The following is a 21,699-nucleotide window of genomic DNA, read 5'->3' as shown; positions in this document are numbered from 1 at the left end:
GCCGCCCTTCATAGTTCATTGTGCTTTCTTTTTATTCTCATTAAGTCAATGCCATTGACACAAGGGGCTGGCCCAGATGGAGCCTTCCCAGCTGCACTAACTCATGTCATGTGGATTTTGTGCTGCCCAGTGTGATGTTTCCACTGGGTCCTCCGTGAAAGCCCGTATGGAAAGCGAAGCCGTATCTGCAATGGGAGAAGGTGTGGTGGATTCAGAGGCAAAGCGGCCTGCATACTTGCGCTTCCCACAGTGGACTGAGTTTGTCCACACTGCAGCCTTTGGGAGCCCACGCGTCCTAGGCTCAGTGGTTCCCTGAGTTAGCCCAGGGCTGCGGCTGTCAGGAGGCCCCCCTGGGCGGGAAGTCTGCAGTGGGCAGTCTGGTGCTCTCATGCCCCGCTCCTGAGGGACGAGGGATCTCACTTGCTGGAGGCTTGGAACAAAGGACAAGCAGGCAAAGCCATGAGGAGTCAGTTTGGGCTCAGTATAAGGAAGAGCTTTCTGATGGGTCCTTCCAGAGAGGGACGCGCCGTCTGGCAAGATGGCGGCTGGTCCTTGGCGATGGGAGCGGTTGCAGTGGGTGACGTGCCACCTCCTCCTCAGCCCCGTGTGTGGTCTTGGTGACTTTCAGAGCACCAAGGATTTCATCATGGTTACGGAGTTACTCGTTCCCAGCTCTTTGTTGTTCCCGATGGAGTGATGGAAGCAGGAATAATGCTGAGGAGAGGGGACGAGACTTCTGCAGAGCCCTCCCCAGAACCCAGATGGGTAGGCTCTTGGGGATTCTATTTGTTGCAACTTCCCGCGGCCCAGAGAACGTGGGGGAGGGGATCCGCAGGAGTGAGACGGCAGGTTCAGGGGTGAGGGGAGGCAGTGGGCCTTCTCGGCCTGCAGTGGAGGCAGGCGTCCTGGGCCCAGGGCTCCGGAAGAGGAGGTAGGACTGTCCCCTGGTAGGTTCTCCAGGTGCCAGCAGAGGGCAGGGGAGCCGTGCCAGAAGCGGCAGGCGGCAAAGGTCTCAGGAGGGACACAGCCGAGGGCCTGTCTCTGCTCATCGTCTCTGCTGCAGGAAGCCCTCCCGGGCTCGGGAGATGTCACTGTCCCCAGGCTGGAAGGACACGAACCGCCTTTCCTCAGAATTGCATCTCTGAACCGTCATTTTCCATCACTTCCCCTTGGCACCTGCCCACGTTGATCTGATCTGTTCTCCTACCTGTTGGGCAGCTTTCGTGGGGCCCAGTGGCGAGTATTTCTGCAGCTGCAGCAGCTCAGTGTGCCATTTTGGGGTGTGTGCTTGGTTTTCTTTCTTGCTGATAAATTTAAAATCTGCCCAGAAGTGGAAAGGCTGGTGCTTGCTGCCATTTTGCCACATTTGCTCCCCGTGCCCTTCGGCTCAACCTTTGAAAGTGAGCTGCAGATACCCCGGCTCGGTACCCCTAAGCACACGCATGCTCTTGTCTCCTAGACGTGAGGTTTTTTCCTCGATATTAGCACAGTGACCCTGAGCATCACACCCGGGAAACTGACACTTAGTCCATGATACCTAACATTTGGTCCCAAATCAATCTCCCAGCTCTTCCCAAAATGTCTTTTATAATGGCCCTGCCCCTGACCTGGGGTTCGGTCAGGTTCATGCATTGCACTTGGGGGGGGGGGTGTGTGTGTGTGTGTGTGTGTGTGTGTGTGTGTGTAGGTACATCAGATATATATACATACACAGACACATACATACATACATATACATACATACATCACTTTAAAGAATTTAACACACTTGGGGCACCTGAGTGGCCCAGTCAATTAAGCATCCGACTTCAGCTCAGGTCATGATCTCACAGTTCATGAGTTCGAACCCCACATCAGGTTCCATGCTGACAGCTCAGAGCCTGGAGCCTGCTTCTGATTCTGTGTCTCTCCCTCTTTCTGCCCCTCCCCTCTCCTGCTCGCTCGCTCTTTCTCAAAAAGAAACAAAAAAATCTTTTAAAGAGCATTTAACACACTTCTTATAGATTGCCCCACTTTGTGAATGGGGTAATGGCTGTGGTTCTGGATATATTAACTTTGAAATGCCTGAGAGACGTCCAGATTTCTTATCTGCCTGTTTTTTAAAAGGCTATTGGAAAAACAAACATTTTTATAGCACTGCTAATATTTACCAAGCCTCTGCTAATTGCTCTGTTTATATGAAATAATTTGTGCTTTCTAGTAAGCTAATTTGAGTAGAAAGGGCTAAATCCTACTTGTTTCTGAAGAAGGAACTTTCCTAGCGGCGAGCAGCTGCGGATGGGGGCCACACATGCAAGGTGGGTTTTCTGATGAGCAAGGCCAGAAGGCAGCGGTCCTGGTGCTTCGATGGGGCAGGATTCACTCGGCTTGTGTTTCTTTAAAAACTTTTTTTTTTTAATGTTTTATTTATTTTGATACAAAGAGAGACAGAGCATAGAGGGGGAGGGGCAGAGAGAGAGAGAAGGAAACACAGAACTGGAAGCAGGCTCCAGGCTCTGAGCTAGCTGTCTGCACAGAGCCTGATGCAGGGCTTGAACCCACTAACGTGAGATCTGACCTGAGCCGAAGTCGGAGGCTTAACCGACTGAGCCACCCAGGCGCCCCATCGGCTTGTGTTTTTCAAAAAGCCGCCCCCTCCAATCAGAGGGTCGCTCTTGTATCCTTTGTCAGTGTCTGCTGCACACAGTTTTATTCACTGGACACGATCTTTGGGTTTTTCCCCAAGTGCTGGCGTTTCCCCTGGAACAGTGTATGGTGTTGGGGAGAACACGTTCTTTGCCTTTGAATTTGTGTAGATTATTCCACGGTTTGAGATCCCCAAGAGAAAAAAAAACAAAGAACAAGATGAAGTGTTCAGACAACAAGAAATTCGCGTTATCTGCAGCGTGTCGGACCGTCCTGGGAGACGTTAGCCTGGCCAGGATACCGTTCCCCTCTTTCAGTGTTTCCTAGTGGTTCTCAGTGTAAATCCAGACACCTTCCTTCCTGTGGCCGATGAGACTGCATGTTTGGGCAGCCGCTTGCCTTTCTAGATCCTCCTTCCTCCTGATCGCTGCATACATGCCATGCTGAATTCCCGCCGGGCCCTGGAGCTTGGGGCGTCCTCGCCGCCTCCAGGCCTTGGCGCCGGCCGGACAGCTTCCTCACCTGCTGGCCACCTTCAGCGTGGGCGCCTCTTCCTCGAGGAGGGTGTTCCCTGAGCCCCAAATGAAAGGCCAGGCCCCCTCTACTGGTGCTCCTCTTGCACACACCGGCTTGTGACACATTTGTCATCATGCCTATGTACTGCCTGTCCCTCTGTCTTGTCCTCTTTAGCCTGTAAGATGTGTGAGGGCTCGCACTGTGCCTGGACTTGTAGGCCATTGTTTCCCAGCACCGGGTGCATCAAGAACTAAAAAGTTTTAAGGCTCTCAAAAATGGCTATGGAATAAATGAGCAGTGAGCACCTCTTCGGAGGTGGTTTTTAAAACATCTTGTCCCCGTCCTCTCTTCGGGCTGTGTTGTATTAACAAGGGGAAAGGGACACCGGAAAGTCTGCTTGGAAAATACCTTTAAAAGAAACGAGGGGCGGGGCGCCTGGGTGGCTCAGTCAGTTAAGCATCCGACTTCGGCTCAGGTCAGATCTCACGGTTCGTGGGTTTGAGCCCCGCGTCGGGCTCTGTGCTGACAGCTCAGAGCCTGGAGCCTGCTACGGATTCTGTGTCTCCCTCTCTCTCTGCCCCTCCCCTGCTCACACTCTCTCTCTCTCTCTTTCTCTCTCAAAAATAAATAAAACATTAAAAAAATTTAAAAAAAGAAAAGAAACGAGGGACACCTGGATGTCTCAGTCAGTTAAGTGTCCAACTCTTGACTCACAGTTTGTGGGATCGAGCCCCATACTGGGTTCTGCACTGACGGCACAGAGTCTGCTTGGCATTCTCTCTCCTCTCACTCCACCCTGCCCTGCCTCTCCCTTGGTGCGCTCGCTCTCTCTCTCTCTCTCTCTCAAAATGAATGAACTTAAAAAAATAAAAGAAAAAAGAAACTAGTAATAACTACTTATACAGCTGATTGAATAGTAGGGAATAGTATGGATCATAATGGTCACTCAGAGTTATTGTAACAAAGTCATCACATCTAACTCCCAGAAATTTCAATGACTGATTGATTGCTATCCCTAAGTCTGTGTGTTTCACGAGCCTGGCCAACAGGTCAGAGCAGGGAAGGGGAATAATCTAGGTGGTCGATCCAACTTAAGACTTACTTTAGTCTAGTAATTTAGACAGCCCCTCAGTGAAGTGGCCCACTCGTTAGGAAAATGTGAAGCCTTGTAACTTGTCTCCCCTCCCCTCGTTTTGCTCCCTATTGAGGCTCCTGGTATAAAAGGTTGAGTGGGGAAGGAGTTGCCTTAGACCCTACTCCTCTTGGCCCTCAGGGAGCTGATGCTTAAGCCAAGTGTTCTCAGAGAAGAATATCCTTTTAGGAAATAACGTAGGTACTTAGATCAGAGAGGAAATGAAAAGACTGAAAATCTATGAGCTCAGCGCCCAGCTTAAAAAGTTAGAAACGTACAACAGAATAAGCTCAAAGGAAACAGGAAGAAGGAAACACATATAAATAATAATAAAAATATAATAATAATAAATGACCAAAGAGAAAAACAGCCCAAAGAGGCTTCTACAATAGATAACCCACCTTTCTTCCTAATCAAGAAAGAAAAGGTTAGTGATGCTGGTGCAGGGATACTGTTGGAGCTGCAGCGGAGATTCAAAAGATAGTAAGGGAATGTTACAATCAATTTCATGCCAATAACATTTTAAAACCTAGACCCAAGGACACATTTCCAGAATACTAGAACGCACCAAAGCTGATTAAAGAAGAAGTAGAAACCCTGAGTAGCCCTGGGACTATTACAGCACTATTTCCATCAGGTATGGGCGCTTTTAGGGAGAGTCCTGTCCATCCCTCATGAAACAGACAAGCCCTAGTCTTTCACAGGCTTCTTTAGAAAATAAAAAAGAAAGAACACTTCCAGGCTCTTTTTGTGAAGCTAACGTCACCTTGATACCCAAACTAATAAAGAATAGTACAAAAAAGAAAAATCGAAGTCAGTCGTATTTATGAATAGATATCCGGAAGTCCTTAAAAGGAATTTATAAATGGAATCTATCAAGCTCTGTGTAGCTCAACAATGCTGTTTGGTTTAACATCAGCAAAATTTATTAATGTCTATCAATGTCATTAGCAGGTCAAAGAAAAAAATCATCTTAATAGTTATAGGAAAAGAATTTGTTACAATTCAGCATCCATTCATGAATTAAAAAAAAAAAAAAAGAACTACCATCCGGCTGGTACAGAGGAGAATGTCTTTAATCTGGGAAGTATTTGCCAAAAGCCTATATCAATCCTTATGCTCCATGATATTAAAAAATTTTCCTTAAAAATCAAGAACAAGAAAAGAAAGTGTACTATTATTACTTATATTTAACATTGTGCTGGAAATCTTAGCTAGTGTGGAAAGACAAGAAAGAGAGCAAGTATTGTCACAGAAAGAACAAATCTGTCATTTCCCAAGTGAGCCTCAATGATTAAACAAGGTTGCTAGATACAAAATCAGTACACAAAAGTAACGACATACAACATACTTCTACATCCACAGCAAACTGAGAAAGGATACAACTAAAGTTAGCAACAAAAAATAAAGCCTACCTAGAAATAAAGATAATAGTGCATAGGAACTAACTCCTTCTGGAGAAAAGTAGATTATTTATATTAAAAGACATTAAAGAGGACTTCAATGTAAAGGGAGAAAATATTCAAGGATAGAAATGCCCACTATTATTAAAGATAATCAGTTTCCCTCAAGTCGATTAGAGGAAGTCATTGTCATTCCAATCAAAATTCCAATTGCATTTTCCAGAAAACTTGAAAAACTGATTCCAGAAGTGATAAGCCAGAGCAAGTGGTTGGTGATGGTGAAGGTCGTATTAAATAAGAACAAGATGGGTGCTTGGGTAGCTCAGTTGGTTGGGCGCCTGGGTATCAGTCGGTTAAGCGCCTGACTTCAGCTCAGGTCATGATCTCACGGTTTGTGAGCTCAAGCCCGGCATTGGGCTCTGCCATCAGCATGGAGCCTGCTTCAAATCCTCTGTCTCCCTCTCTCCCTGCCCACCCCCCTCTCTTTATCTCTCTCTATAAAACCAATAAACATTTTTTTAAAAAAAGAAGAGCAAAATGGAGGCTTTGCCGTGCCATATGGTGAAAGCTACAGTGATTGGCACAGGGATAAATATAAAGACAGTAATGGCTCATAATAAAAGATCAGGAACTGACATCTAAATACATAGAGCCTCGAGTATTGCAGAGACGGACTGGGGATTGGTGAGGAAAGGTTGGATTTCTCAGTAATGGTCCCCCACAACTGGTTACCTTTTTGGAAGTAAGTGAGGTTGGATCCGTACCTCACACCATATGCAAACACAAAATACAGATGAAGACTTAAGGTGACATTTTAAACCTTTTTGAAGAAAATATAGATTATGATGACTTTGGGTTGGGAAGGATTTCTTAACTAAGAAACCATAAAGGAAGAAATTGTTACATTTAACCACATTAAAATTTTAGTATAAGTTATTTTTTTTAATCTTTTAATGGATTGTTTATTTTTAAAAGAGAGAGACAGAGTACAAGCAGGGGAGGGCAGAGAGGGGAGGAGACACAGAATCTGAAGCAGGCTTCAGCCTCGGAGCCATCAGCACAGAGCCGGATATGGGGCTCAAACCCATGTGTAGGAAACGTTCCTCAAACGTGTAGGAAAATGTCGCCCCTTTCTGAAGACATTTTATCGTACCTGTTGGAAACTTGTAATAAAGATTCAGACTTACTTGAATCTTTTTCGTAGCAAAGACCAAGGGGGTTTCTGACACGAACAGTGCCACCCGGGACCAGACGGTGAAGAGGTCATGGGTAGGGATGGAGGGATCCTTGGCCCTAAGTCACACAACCAGGAGGAGACAGTTCCCACACACAGGGACAGCACAGGATTAGTATTCAGAAAACATCTAAAAATTTTGTCTGTTAATAAGACAAAGACTTCGGGAAAGGGGGCAAAAGCCACGAACGGCTTCTGCAGAGGAGGAAATCAGAGTGGTCACTAAGCGTATGAAGAGATGCCCAGCCTCATGAACAGGGAAATGCAAATTCAAAGGATATAGTCGCAGCGTCCTCCTATCTGCCACGTTGGCCAGACTCCAAAACTGAAGACAGAGATGGGAGTGTAAGTTGGTAGCCATTCTGCAAACCAGTCTGGCGTCAGATACTAAAGCTTAGGAGCACGTTCCCCTTGACGTAGCAGTCCCACTCCTAAGAATATGTCCTGAATAGGCTGAAATGTGGGCCCCAGCACACAAGTTCAGGAGTGTTTGAAAATGTAAGCAAGCAGACACAACCCACTCTCCATCAGCAGTAGGAAGAATTACGGAAAGCGCCGTACATTCACGGGATGGAATACAGCCTCACAAGGGAAAACTCACCACCTGAAAACCTGCGCTACCGACCCGACGTCGTTTAGGTGTCCGTGTGTATTCTTAGGACATAAGGAAACCGTAGAGGAAGAGTTTAACAGGAAATTCAGAATAGAGGTTATCAGAGCCAGGCATAGGCGACGTTTCAAAGGTCACGGAAGCATCCCTACTCCCAAGTGCTCGTTCTGTTCATTATTCTTGATATATTCTTCATTTTGTTAATTATACTTGATATATTCTTTTGTAAGCGTGAGCTGTTTCTTTGGAACAGAAAGAACCGCCCTTAGAAGGCAGTAGCTTTGTGATTATATTTTTGCACGGGAGGAACCAACTATCATCCCTTGCCTTTACATTTCGTCCACGATAAATTTTCCTCTCCCGGCAAGTGTGGGTACTTCTGGGGAGGCCGTGCACCTGGGAAGGCCGAGGGGGAAAGCGCAGTTGTGAATAGCGCTCTGACATTTGTGGGACCCCAAGCAAGTCCAAGTGCTGCGTGCTGGGTGCTTTCCTAGCGTGTGCTCGCCCCATCTTCACAGCCCTGGGAAGGCTCTGCCCCTCCCTCAAGTACCAGCCCTGCCACATGGGCTCAGGAGCCCTCCTCTCTTGCCCCATCAGGAACCACAGCCCCGCCCGGACCTCCTCCTAGGTCTTCATCTCTGCTCATCTGCATTCTGTAAGCACTAGTATGTTCCATCTTGAGACGGAGCGAGTGGGCGAGTGCCTCCCTCGTCCCCAAGCCGCCTTCTTCTTTCTTTTTTTTTTTTTAAAATTTTTTTTAAGTTTATTTATTTTGAGAGAGACCGAGTGCGAGCGGGGATGGGCCAGAGAGAAAGAGGTAGTGTATCTCAAACAGGCTCCGCACTGTTGGCGCAAAGCCCGATGCAGAGCACGAACTCTCACAAACCGTGAGGTCGTGACCTGAGCTAAGATCAAGAGTCAGACGCTTACCCAACTGAGCCCCCCAGGCGCCCCCATCTCCCAGTCTTGTCGTCCAGGCTTCTCAGAGAGCTGTCTCCACCCCCGTGTGTGCCCATTACTCTTAGACCCACCCCGTCTGGCGTCTGTCCCCTCTCCCTGGACCCCTGTAGTCCTCGACTCTTGTGTCAGGGAGTCAGGCCCCCCGGCAGCTCATCTCCACGTGTTCCCTTCTTTCGAAATCTCATGATATTCTGCCTGCTGGATGTTCCGTCTGCTTCTCTGGCTATTGATTTTTAGTCTTCTCGGGCAGCTCCTTTGCATTCAGACCTGAGTGACGGGCATCCTGTGCTGTACGGTCTCCCGGCCCCGTCTGCTGGAGACTCACATGTCTGTCTTTAACTCTGTCTTCTGCTTTGCGTTCCAGGCTCGCGAGGCTGCCTCTTGCACATTCCCACTTAGGTATTCCACAGGAAAAGACTCTTCGCCCATAGCCCTCCGGTCTCCAGCTCCTATACCTGCTGGGGTCTCCCGCTGCCCCCTTCCCCTTCTCACGAATGGCTCTGCAGTCCGCTTGGCAGCCTCGGCTAGGAATCTAGGATGCCCACTCCCTCCCGTCCGCCCCACTCGCCATCCTTTCTCCCAGTGTCCTCGTCTGCCCGCATCTTACCCTCCCTACTACTACCCACGGTCTGTCCGAAGCCGTCGTTTGTCACCAAGACCACCAGTCTCCATTCCAGCCCCTGCCCGCTTCACCCCCACCTTCGCTCTGCACGTCGGCCAGGAGCGAGTCACTTCCTGCTTACTGCCCTTCTGTGGCTCCAGTACTGTTGAGGCAACCACAGAACCCCCAGCCTGCCTACGGCCCGCCCTCCATCTGGCCCCTCTTACTCCCTTTTTGGTGCTTGCTTCAGATGTCTTGCCGTCAAGGGGTCTCTGACTGCCAGTGCCAACCAGGGTGTTCTTACCCTTCCTCTTTAGCACCTTGTCCCTTGGTCCAGAGTGCTTTTCTCATTGTCTTTTTGGGCTTTCTGTGTCCACGACTCTCTCTAGACTTTCTGTGTCTGCCTGGCCTCTTGTAGACCCTGCCCAGCCCTAGCAAGCATGCAGTAGGTGTCTATTGGATGCGTGAGGCTGAGGGGCAGCAGTGTTCTTATTTCACAGATGGCGAGGCTATGCCCAGAGAGGAAAAGAGCCCATCTGAAGTTGCACGGGAGATCATGGCAGGGCCAGGACTCATGTTGGTACTGTCTGATACTGCTCGGGGAACAGGGAGGGGACGCCTTCTGCCCTCCATCGTCTCCATCACCCTCCCCAGCTTTCGATAAGGACAGTGGGTGTCAGTCCTGTGTAACGTGCTTGGCAAATATCCCTTCAGCCCCCCTCCTCTCTGACCAGCCCCTCCCGTGTGGATTCTGCACACCCTGCCGTGTCCCACATGCACGTAAACATCCGTAAGTGTGCAGATGGTTTGCCACAACGTGATCTGCACCCCTGGGAGGAGCAGGGGCCCTGGGTAACTGAAAACAGTGGCCTCGTGCCTATGTCACCTGCTGACGTGGCCCACACAAACGGCCAAAATCATCATTTGAGCCTTGCCGTTGTCCTGAAGGCTCCCGGTATGCATAGCATACCGATAGGACTCAGCCGTGGCCAGGCCACGTGAAACTCCACACAGCCTCCCTGATACCTGTGTCTTTCTTCATTCGGTGAAACCCTCTGACTGTGTGCAGCTCGGGGCCAAAGAGGAGCTAGGGATATAGCCCTGGATACAGTGACAAAGCCCCTGCCGCCTTGAAGTCTGTGTTCTAGCGAAGGGAAATGAAGTAAAGACGAGGAGTGATGTCAGGTGGTGACAAGCTCAGGGCTGGGGAAAGAGCGGGCGGAGCAGGGGTGCCGCTCCGGGTGCCCAGAAGCCAAAAAGAAGGCTGAGGGAACGAGGGAGGGAGGCAGGCCAGAGCACTCCGAGGCCCCTGAACACACTTGGCAACCATTTGGCGGATTTTAATCAACCTGGAGATGAACTGGATTAACAGTTCTGGATTAACTGGCTCTGAAGTCCAGTGTGACTTGGTGGGTTGACCATCAGCAGCAGAACAGAAGAGGACATATTTCAGCAGTTAGAGCCACTCCAAAAATGGAGTGAGCTGTCATCTAAGGTAGTGCGTTTCCTGTCACCAGGAGCGTTCAAACAGGGCCAGAGGACCAAGGCCAGGGAGGTGGTCAGCTCTTAACCATTCATCCTTCAGGGCCCCGTCATGCCTGCACTTAGTGAGTGCGGTGCTGAGGGTCGTGGGCGGGACCATCAGGAAGTTGGACCAGACTTCGGGCTCCTCAGGCTGGTCCTCGGAGGGGCCAACAGTCTGCATGAGAATCACCCACGTGTTCCCAGAAATTCTGCTCGCTGGTCTCCTCCCACCCCGAAGTTCTGGTTAAGCGGCCCAGGGCAGGGCGCGAGAAGCTGGAATCTGACAAAGTCCACACCCGGGTCTCTTTCATAGCTGCCTGTTGGCACCACGGGGCTGGGTTCCCCGAGAGGGCGTGTTCCCTGTAGGTTAACGTTGTGTGGCTGTGCCCGCTCGAGCACCTGGGACTGGCCGGTCGGGGGCTCCACGATTCAGCTTTCAAAGTCTTCCCAGGCTTTCGGGCCTTGGCTTCTGCTCCGGCCACACTGGTCGTCTGCTGTCCCCGAACATGCCCTTACGGTTTCCCGCCCCTGACCTTCTCCTAAAGTCACGGCCTCGGCTGTTAGAACCTTCTGCTGTTCCTCACCTGGAAACACCACGTCCATCCTTGAAGATTGGGTGTCCGCGTCCTTCGTTCCCTCCTACTCCTGCCATCCCAGCCTGACTTGCTACCATTTTTCCTTCGAGGGCCTGCACCTTCTCTTCGACTTCGTACCCTCTTCCTTGCTCTACCGAGCTGGCTTAGCAAGACCTCCTCCGCTGGGTTTCTCGCCCTCCCATGTCCCCCCATCCCCGTTTTAAGTTCTCCTCGAGGGCCGTGCACCGGACTCGCCAGCTTCCTTCGTGACCCACAAGAACAGCAAGGCTGCTTCTCCTCGCCGGGAGGCGGCAGGGCCATCTGTGAGTTGGGACCTGGTGTCCCTGAGGGGTGAGTGTGGAGTAGCCCAGGCACCCCCGAGGACCCTGGCAGGCTCTGGCTGTCCCCTTTCCCCCGGGGGGACCTTGTCTCCCACCCCGATGGCCATCGTCAGACCTGTAGGCCTTTTCACGTGCGTTGGTAGCCGTGGCCACGGTGTTGACGGCGAGTGTTTTAATTACCTCACAGCGCGGTCCAAAGGCCTGGGGCACACAGTGTCTTCCTGGAGGCTCCCTCCGTGACGGCTCAATTAGGGGAGCGGTGGGGCTGCGGTTCAATATTCAGGCCAGCTTCCTAATTGAAAACACATTTTCCCCTCCGAAGCTGCAGCTGCTTTGGTTCTGCTCATGCAGAAAAGGATATAACCTTGCCTAACATAGGAAATGAACGGTTGAGAGAGAAGCCAAATTCAATTTCAGTCAGATATGTTGAGGCTAAGCCCGTGATCTATGGAAGCAGGGGAGCGAGCCGTGTGCATGTGGAAAGGGGCGCACTCAGCAGTCCATTAATCACGGCCGCCCGCCCGGCGCTGCCGCCACCGCACGGGCCTCTGCGCCAGCGCCGCCCCTCCGACGGGGCTGGACCGCCGCCAGGCACTCCAGAAGTTAACCTCTTAAAGACCCGGAGCTGCTTTCTGTTGAATAAATGTAATTTTGTGGTCAGAAATAAATGCTTGTGATGTAGCAGGAGCTTTGAAAACAACAGCGGAGCCAAAGCTATTACAAATTGCTCTGTGTTGTGGCAGTCAACAGCATACATCAAAACTCCGAGTGTATGGCAAATTGATTTCGGCCCAGAGCTCTGCAGCTATTCAATAAAAGTCCTATTAAGCCATTGTATGTAATGAACAATCCAGAGCAAATCTAATATTTTCAGTGGATAATTATTTTTAACATCCTCCCGGTAACCGTCAGTCGAGATCTTAGATGTTTCCAGAGCGGACCCGCCTGCAGTGGGCCCTCCTCAGCTCTCATCTGCTTCTGCTGAGGCTGCGAGACAGCCACCTACCCCTCACGAACTCGGGGCCCCTCCATAGGGTTTACCAGCAGACCCTGCTCCCGAGGAAGGACATGGACGTTCCAGTCCCTTTGAGCCTGGCACACGGCAGGTCCCCAGGAAGCACTGGTTGAACTCAGATGAACTGAGTTGACATGGAGAAAGGAGGTGGTCAAAGAGCTCCAGAATAAGAGAGGACAATGGTGTGTCAGCTCCAGAGCCTCTAGGGACCAGAGGGTCATGGGTCAAGAATTTGAGGTCCCTTGCACTGAGGGACCGGTGCCAGTCACCAGAGGAAGCCCCAGGACTCGGCAGCTGGGGAGACGGGCTCTGCATCAGGGAGCCCCTGCTGATGGAGACACCAGGGTGGTCGTGTTGCCAGCTGAGTGGGGGGTCACCTTGGCAGATTCCACCTCCTCAGCTGCTCCACTGTGCTGTTTGCAGCCAGGAGGTGACCCTGGTCACACTGACTCTTGTCAGACTCTTTATATCAGTCTCCCCTTCCAGACTGTAAGCTTCTGGAGGACAGGGTTTACTCATTTATTCTTTCGTTCAGTTAGTACTTACTGAACACCTACTCTGTGCCAGGCTGGACCTGAACTAGATAGACTGTGGTCTCTAGTTGTAGGTAATTAAGCTGCTTTCATGGTGTGTTATTGTTGAGCAGGATCTGTGTCCCCACATGGCAGATAGTAAACCAGGAATGGTTAGGGATGGGTGGATGGATGGATGAGCAAGTGGATGGATGAGCAAGTGGATGGACAGATGATTGGATGGATGGATGAATGAGCAGGTGGATGGACGGATAGGTGGATAGATGAGCAAGTGGATGGATGGATGGATGGATGGATGGCTAAGTAGGTAGATGGACAGTTGGGTGGATGATGGATGGATGGGTGGGTGGATGGATGGATGGACAGATGGGTGGGTGGATGGATGGATGGATGGGTGAGTGGATGAGCAGGTGGATGGATGGGTGGTGAGTGGGTGGATGGATGAGCAGGTGATGGATGGTTGGATGAGGGGATAGATAGATGGGTGGGTGGATGAGCAGGTGGATGGATGGATGAGCAAGAGGATGGTTGGATGGAGAGATGGAGAGTTAACACTCCCAGGGTATAAATCAGAAGCCTTCTCTGTCCATAAAAAAGGCCCTGTTCTGTCTGCTTACACTCCCAGAATCATGTGATACCAGGAGGCAGCTGTGATATGAAGATAAGGGCCCAGAGTTACAAGGCCTGAGTTTGAGGCCTGACTTAAGAGTGACCTTGACTTTCATCAAGTCAGTAGACCTCTCACCGCCTCTTTTTCCTCATAATAAATGTAAAAGATTGAGGGAAATTGCTTTGAATGATGATTTAGAAGTCGTATTTGTCTATTTTTTTTTTCCTGGAATAAAATTCCCCAACTTGTGATAGTCATGTTGTATTTATTTGAATACTGTGGAATTTAAATTATTAGGGTATTTTATTTTCTGCAGACCTCTTTTCCCTTGGAAAAACTCAATCTGGATGTTAATTAGGTTTTACTAATGTTCCATCAATTTAATGCAGTAATTTCTTAAATGAAACTGACACCAAGGACCAGATGGTCAAAAGGAGAACTGTGAAGGTGTGTGGGGGGCCCCGGGAGGGGACTCGGGGACGCTGATGCCAGCTGAGAGCACAGACGAGTCTGCAGCCTGTGTGTGGGGCAGTCCACGTGCCGTCTCTCCCTCCGTCTACTACAGACCGTGCCACCGCTCCCTGTGCTGGTAATCAGTTGCACAGTATTTTACATCTGTAAATTCCCATTTCCACGATGTCACACGGCCTTACCCACTGCCCTGTGCTAATAGCAACATTATCGCCAACCAGAGCAATGGGATAGGAGGGTGCCGTGAGCTTGAGGAACAGAATGGGCACCTGGAGGTGAGGTCTGTGCCCCGCCCTTCACCCCAAGCTCCATGCCCTTGACACCTCCCCTTATACCGGCTCTTGGTCCCACCTGTCCTAGGATCTGTGGCTCCCTGGAGCCTCATTATGCCCCTCCATGTGCCACCCTCTTGTCACTGAATACTCACCATCTCTAGCAAATATTCCCAGATGGCAGGAGCCCCACCCCTGTGGTGAATGTCAGCCACACACTTGTTAGCCACCTGCACAGACAGGCGCCACAATTGTTGAGGTCGCAAGTGGCCTGAACAGGGTTACAGGTTTGGAACCCAGGTGTTCGGACTCAATCAGATACTCATTCCACTTACCGCCATGGAAGGGGGCATAGACCACTGTTTCATCTAACTGCAACTTCCAGAGCCTTCCAAGCAGCCAGCCCAGATGAGGCAACCTAATCAAGTGGCCCAGCTCCCCTCCTCATTGGGGACCCTCTCATTCTGTCACTGCTGTGGGCTGTTTCTCAGCTCACCTCTGCGATCCTGAGGATCCAGAGTGGTAGGAGAAGGGCCCCCCCCAGGCCCCTGGAGGATGCACCAGCTGAGTCCTCTTGTGGGAAGGAGGAGTAACTTGGAGAAGAGGTTCCGTTGAAGCCTGTACTTCAATGGGAGGGGCCCAGAGGTCTGGCTGGGCGGACTCAGTAGTCGGCATGCTGGGCCTTTGCCGCTGTGGCCCTGGCACCTCGAGGGGGGCAGGGGTGGCCTCCAGAGCTCCGGGCACCTGCACCTCTCCTTCCCCCCTAGCTCTGTGTCCTGACTTCTGTGTCCCCTCCCCCCTGGGCCTGCAGTGGCTCCTTCCTGGGGAGGAGGCTTAGAGCTTCAGAGAAAACCAAGTAGACAAACTGCAGATTTCGGAACCAGACACATCTGGATTTGATTCCTGACATCACCTTTTACCGGTGTGACCTTGAGTGGGTCCTTTCAGCTGTTCTGTATCGTGGAAAATCTGTCCCACAGATGCCACATCTAGTTATCAATCATAGAATTCTCCAGATCCCTCCATCTCCTAAATGCCACTGCCCCCCAAACCCCCGCCCCCGGATTCAGCTGCAGCCCTCCAGGTCTCTCCCCGCCCACCTGTCCCTCACTGGTTAACCCCGTCTGGCCATGGAGGGGCTGATGGCTCCAGATCTCGGGCTTTGGACCTCTCCCAACATCAGGCCTCCCCGGAGTTTCCCTTTGACCTCTTACAAACTTACATCACCTCCCCACAGACACCCAAAGATACACATCTCTGTTTTCCATCTCAGGGTCCCGCCAATCCACCTGGCCAGAGATCTCTGAGAGACCCTGCCTGCCCTACCTCACTCATTCATTCGTTCATTTTATCGACGTACCTATCTCTGTATGAGAGAGATGAGAGGGAGCAGGGGAGTGGGAGAGAGAGAGGGAGACAGAATCCCAAACAGGCTTCACGCTGTCAGAGCAAACCCCGTGTGGGGCTCGAACTCACTGAGCCAACTGAGCCACCCAGGCGCCGCCCTCATCTCCCTCTTTGGCTTCCTTCCTCCCTCCTTCCCAACACACAGCTTCCTCCTCCTCTGTCCCTCGGAGTTGCCTTCCCACCCAGAGTGGTCACTTCGGGTCACCTTAGTCCCGGGCCCACCTCCCTGCCGCCCTGGTTGCAGGCACAGCAGCCCCCCGACTTCTCTGAAAGGCAGCATGCCCTGTCTCCGCACAGGCTTCCCTTCCCCACGAACCCCTGGTTCTCCCACCGCAAGGAAGTTCGTCCTCCTCTTCCAAACTTCCGGAAGTGTTCAGAACACAAGGTACCGAACAGTATCTGTAATATCCAACCATTTCCCTTTTTAAAAAGAGACGACAGTGCGTGTGTACAGAGGTTTGTAAACGCGTAAAATATTTCTGGAGAGGAGATGCACTAGAGAGTCTTTGTCTGTCATCCGGGCAGCTGGGCAAAGGTGGACGTGCACGGGAAAGAGACCTACTTTTCACTGCATTCTTATCCTTTCTGTCATTTCTATTTTTATTTTCCTTTTGAAACTAAATGGTGGTTAGGATATCCGCCGAGTTGTGCACCATCACCACCGTCTGATTCTAGGACATTTCTATCATCCGGAAAAAGAAACCCCGTACCTGTTCACTCCCCATTCTCCCCCCATCCCCCACCCCAGGCAACCACTGATTGACTTCTTTTCTGTCTCTACATTTCATTTAAATGAAATCATATACTGTGTGGTCTTTTGTGACTCCCTTCTTTGACGTAGCCTCACAGTTTCAAGATGTGTGTGTCATATCCTGTATTGGTACTTCATTTCTTTTCATGGCTGAATAATAATCCATTGTATGGATATGCCACATTTTTTTAATCCTTTGTCAGTTGATGTGATGGCCATTTGGTTTCTGCCACCTTTTGGCCGTCATGGGTGTGCTGGTGTAAACATTCATATGCAATTTGTTTTGCGGAGGTATGCAGTTTCCTTTCTCTTGGGTATGTACCCGGAAGCAGAATTGCTAGATAATATGGAAACTCTGTGTTTAACTGTTTAAGGAATTGCCAAGCTATTTTCCAAAGTGCCTCAGTTTACATTTCCATCCCCAGTATATGAGGGTTCCAATTTCTCTCCATCCTCTCTAACACCTACCACTGTTGCCTCGTGGATCTGAAGCAGCATCTCACCGTGGCTCTGATTTGCTTTTCCCTGATGACTACAGACATTGAGTATCTTTTCATATGTTTATTGACCATTTCTATATCTTCTTTGGAGAAATGTCTAGCCGGAGCTTTCGTTCAGTTACTTGTGTTTTTATTGTTGAGTTGTAAGAGGTCTTTATTCTATATACTAATCCCTCCTCAGATACATGATTTGCAAACATGTTCTCCCATTCTGTGGGTTGTTTCATTTCCCTGATAGCGTCCTTTGAAGCACACACGTTTTAAATGTGATGAAATCCAATTCACCTATTCTTCTTTTGTTGTTTATGCTTTTGGTATTACACTGACGATCACAAAGGTTTACAGTTGTGTTTTCTTATAAGGGTTTTTGCAGTTTTAGCTCTTACATTTTGGTCTCTGATACGTTTTGGGTTAATTTCCATGTACAGTGTGAGGTAGGAATCTGGCTTCCTTCTTTGTGTGGGTATTCGGTTTGTCTCTGTGTTGTCTGTCGAAAAACAGTTCTTTCCCCACTGAATAATCTTTTCACCCTTGTCAAAACTCAGTTCAACTGTAATGTGAGAGGTTATTTCCAGACTCTTAATTCTATTCCACTGATCTAACTGCATGTCTATCCTTTTTTTAAATATATTTTTTTACATTTATTTATTTTTGAGACACAGAGAGGGACAGAGCATGAACAGGGGAGGGACAAAGAGAGAGGGAGACACAGAATCTGAAGCAGACTCCAGGCTCTGAGTTAGCTGTCTGCACCAGGCCTGATGTGGGGCTCGAACCCACCAACCATGAGATCATGACCTGAGCTGAAGTCGGACGCTCAACCGACTGAGCCACCCATGCACCCCTGCATGTCTATCCTTATGCGAGTACGACACATTCTTTTTCTTTTATGTTACTCACTTTTGAGAGAGAGAGCATTGAGACAGCATGAGTAGGGGAGGGACAGAGAGAGGGGGAGACAGAATTCGAAGCAGGCTCCAGGCTCTGAGCTGTCAGCACAGAGCCAGACACGAGGCTCGAACTCACATACTGTGAGATCATGTCCTGAGCTAAAGTCGGGCACTTAACCGACTGAGCCACCCAGACACCCCACCAGGACCACACACTCCTAACTAATGTAGATTTGCTGTAAGTTTTGAGATTGATAAGTGTGAATCCCCCCCCCCTTTTTTTTCTTTTTTAAGAATGTTTCGGCTGTTTTGGACCCTTGCATTTCGATATGAGTCTTAAGGAACAGACTGCCAGTGTCTGCAAGGAAGCTAGCTGGGGTTTTGACAGGCATTGCGCCCAGTCTGTAGATCGAATTTGGGACTTTTGCCATCTTAACAATATTAAGTCTCCCAATCCATGGGCATTTTAAAATCTCACTTGCGGATGGTTTATGGCCAGCGGATAGAAAGACCATTGATTTTTTTGTGTATTGATCTTATATTGTGCAACCTTGCTGAACACTGTATGTGTTTTTATACCTTTAAGGTTTTTTTTCTTATTATATACATATATTATCTGTTCATAAAAACTGTTTGAAAAGTGTCATGGAGACAAAAAGTGGGGGGAACAAAACCTCAGGTAGGCATTCAGCCTCCTCCACAGCCCCGCTGTGATATAGCTTTGAGGTTTGCGGGGGGTGGGGGGTCGGCTGTGGCCCCAGGGGATAGGATAGCACACGGCCAGGCACACTTCAGCCACCCCTTAAATGACTCTGTTGACCAAGTGAAGGGGTGAACGGACCAGGAAGGAATTCGGGCGGCCAGCACGGTCCTCTGCTGTTGGCAGAGGCTTTCCCGCTGGGAAGTCGCGGCATCTACCTGCTGGTCCTGGTTTTGCAGTCCGGGGAGAGAGAAGACAGCTCATCCTTGCCCACAGCAGCCCTTCACATACTTGCTGGCAGCCAGGAGGTCAGATGTGCGTGGCAAAAGGTAAAGGGAAGAGACAGCTGCAGGTCACCATTTTCATCGTCTTTCCCGTGATTCTTATGCTGTTCTCTGCCACAGACCCTTGTCCGTGGCCGCACACCTTTATGTCCCCTATGTCCTTCATGGCACCATCTTCTCTGGTTGTCTTCTCTTAGACACTCAGTCGAGGCAGGGGTGGGTGGTCAGGGAATAGTCCATCGGTTTATATAAGAAGCACCTGCATGGTGTTATCCCCGTCTACGTTCATTGCCTTCCTAACGAAAGTGCCCTGTGGCTTTGTCCAGCCCGCGTCAAGCCGTGTGGGGGTTTCCAGCAAGTCTTGTTCAGTTCCCTGCCACTCGCGCTATCCTGTGTGTGATTCGTCCTCACTGGTCTGGCTGTGAGTTGGAGGTCATGAGGGAATGTGAACTTGACAAAGAAGGCTGGTGCTGGGCAGCTGGGCTCCCGTGCACGTTCCCAGTCTCTCCTCCCTCCACGTTGCTCCAGAGGCAGCCTGGGCGCCGGAAGAGGGGCTCCCTCCGCCTCGGGGGCCTCTCGTGCCTCCCACGGGGCTCACAGCAAGCATGTTCTCTGCCTCTGTGATCATGCTTTAGAAAACGTATACCTTCTTTTTACCTGGCCAGGTTCAATTAAAATGCGAACCCCAAAGCTGTGGCCACGCACGCATCTGATTTGGACAGGGTCCTGGTCATTCTCTGCTGACCTCCGGTATTCCACGTCATTCTTCCAATCGTGTTTCGCTCTTGAAAGACTCAGAGCGAGACAGAACTGCTCTCTCCTCCCCGCAGCTCTGGCTGGTCCTTGTCGGCCTGTAGTCTAGCAGAGCACCTCGATTTGAAAATTTCGTTAATGGTGCATGTTTATTTCTAACTTGTTAGCTGGTGAATTTCCAGGGTACGGGCTAGGGGGCTGTCTGTGAGCGGGCATGGTATTGTAGGTGTTGTTTAAGTGTCTCCGTCCCCCAGAACTTGAAACAGAGGAAGACGGCCTGAGGTGTGGTGGCATTTGGAATTTTTTCTAGAAAGTTACCAGTGTTTTCTCAAATTCTGTACACTCCAGACTCTACATGCTGCTTGATTTGGGAGATTCTCAGAGTTCATTTCACAACTCAGAGAGGAGCAAGTCATTCACTAGACAGATGAAGAGACCAAGGCATAGTTTAAGTGCATGCTCTCTCCCCAACGCCCCTGCCCCCACCCCGGACCATCCAGCAAGCATGCCCCAGGGCCGGCTGCAGATCCGAGTTTCTGTTCCTTCAAAGCACATGTTTCTTTCCACTGAAGGCACAGCCCCCAGCCCCACTCAAGCCCCAGGGCATCTTTTAGAGGCTGACCTCGGGCTGGTTGGTTTCTCAGAAGTGGCCTTACCGATCTGGTCACTCCGTCCCCATTCACGGCAGCCTAGGCAGATTCTCCCCACTTTGCAGACAAGGGGACTGCGGCACAGAGGTTAATTCAGCGACTGAGGTAGCACACCTGTGTTAGTGCTGGAGCCGGGACTCTGCCCTCTTCTTCCCACACCGTATCCAGGCCCTCAGCCCTGTGTGCTGCCACCCTACCTAGCACCTGTGCCTGGCAAGGCCCCGGGGGACACCTGGAAAGATGAGCCTTGCATTTCAGGATGCACAACACTGAGCGTCAGGGCCAGTCTTTCTGTTACAGATGTTTTGGGGATCCCTAGGCCCTTGTACAAAGTCCACACCGTTGTCTGGACCTGGGCCTCATGCTGGTGTGACCAAGCACCCATGTGTGGCTTGGGGTGGGGGGGCAGCAGAGCCGTGCCGGGAGCCTGCAGCAGCCAGCTCACTGCGCCAAGGACCGGCTTCCTGGTCTCGGAGCCGAGTGGGCAGTGGGCATGGCACCCAGACCGAGGCCGCCAGCGTACGAGCAGGCCACTCCCGGTCATCACAACAGCTAGAGTGTTCTGAGCCTCCCAAGTGCTCAGCACAGTTGCAGGTACATTCCTGCTTAATACTTACCTAAAGCCTATGAAGAGCTCTTATTTTCTCCCTTTTAGAGATAACATCACCTGGTTTTTTCATCACCTGGTTATTTATCCCACCCCCACCCCCACCCCTGGCTTTCCTCCACTACTGCCACTTCCGCAGGGCTCTCTTGTTCTGACAAGGAAGTTAGCGCTTCCCTAAACTAGGCCCGAACTTGGCTCTAATGGCTTCCCACTTTTTAGACTAGACTAAACGGGGCACAGTGAAAACCCCCTTGAAGCTCTTAATTATAGGACTCCGCCTTCTCCAGTTAGATGCTGCAAAGTAACCCATGCTGCAGAATTCCGCGGTGAGTTACCAGGAGTCCCTTAGCCTGTCAGCTGTTTCTGCCTGGAACCTACCCGCATCCATTCACGGATACTCCCCAGGCAGGCTCCTGCGTTCGTGAGGACCTGGACGCTGGGGTAACAAGAGGAAGGTGCCTGCGCCCCTGCCCCTGGCCTGGGATAGACCACAGGGTGATGGAAAGGAAGCTCTTGAACCTGAGTCATCATCACGTGTGCGGGAAGTGGGCAGAGAGGGATTTACAGAGAGCTCAGGTGGCACAGGGACCAGTGGTCCCTGGGGAAATCGGGAGGCCACCACAAAGGAGGCATCACCTAGACTGGCTCATGAAACAGAGCTGGACTCCCCCGTACCATGAAGCGCATTCCAGGCAAAGGACCCAGTGTATATAGACCTGGAGGCCTGGAGGGGCG

General features: G+C 50.6%; 1 protein-coding gene across 1 annotated transcript in view; it reads left to right on the top strand.

The window, feature by feature from the left end:
• CUX1 (cut like homeobox 1) overlaps positions 1-21,699 on the top strand; it is a 353,536-nt gene that overhangs the window by 160,211 nt on the left and 171,626 nt on the right. The window lies entirely within an intron of this gene.

This window comes from Suricata suricatta, chromosome 8 (assembly GCF_006229205.1).
Source record: "Suricata suricatta isolate VVHF042 chromosome 8, meerkat_22Aug2017_6uvM2_HiC, whole genome shotgun sequence".
Taxonomy (NCBI): domain Eukaryota; kingdom Metazoa; phylum Chordata; class Mammalia; order Carnivora; family Herpestidae; genus Suricata; species Suricata suricatta.
The sequence above is the reverse complement of the archived record's forward strand: the minus strand, read 5'-3'. Positions and strand labels throughout refer to the sequence as shown.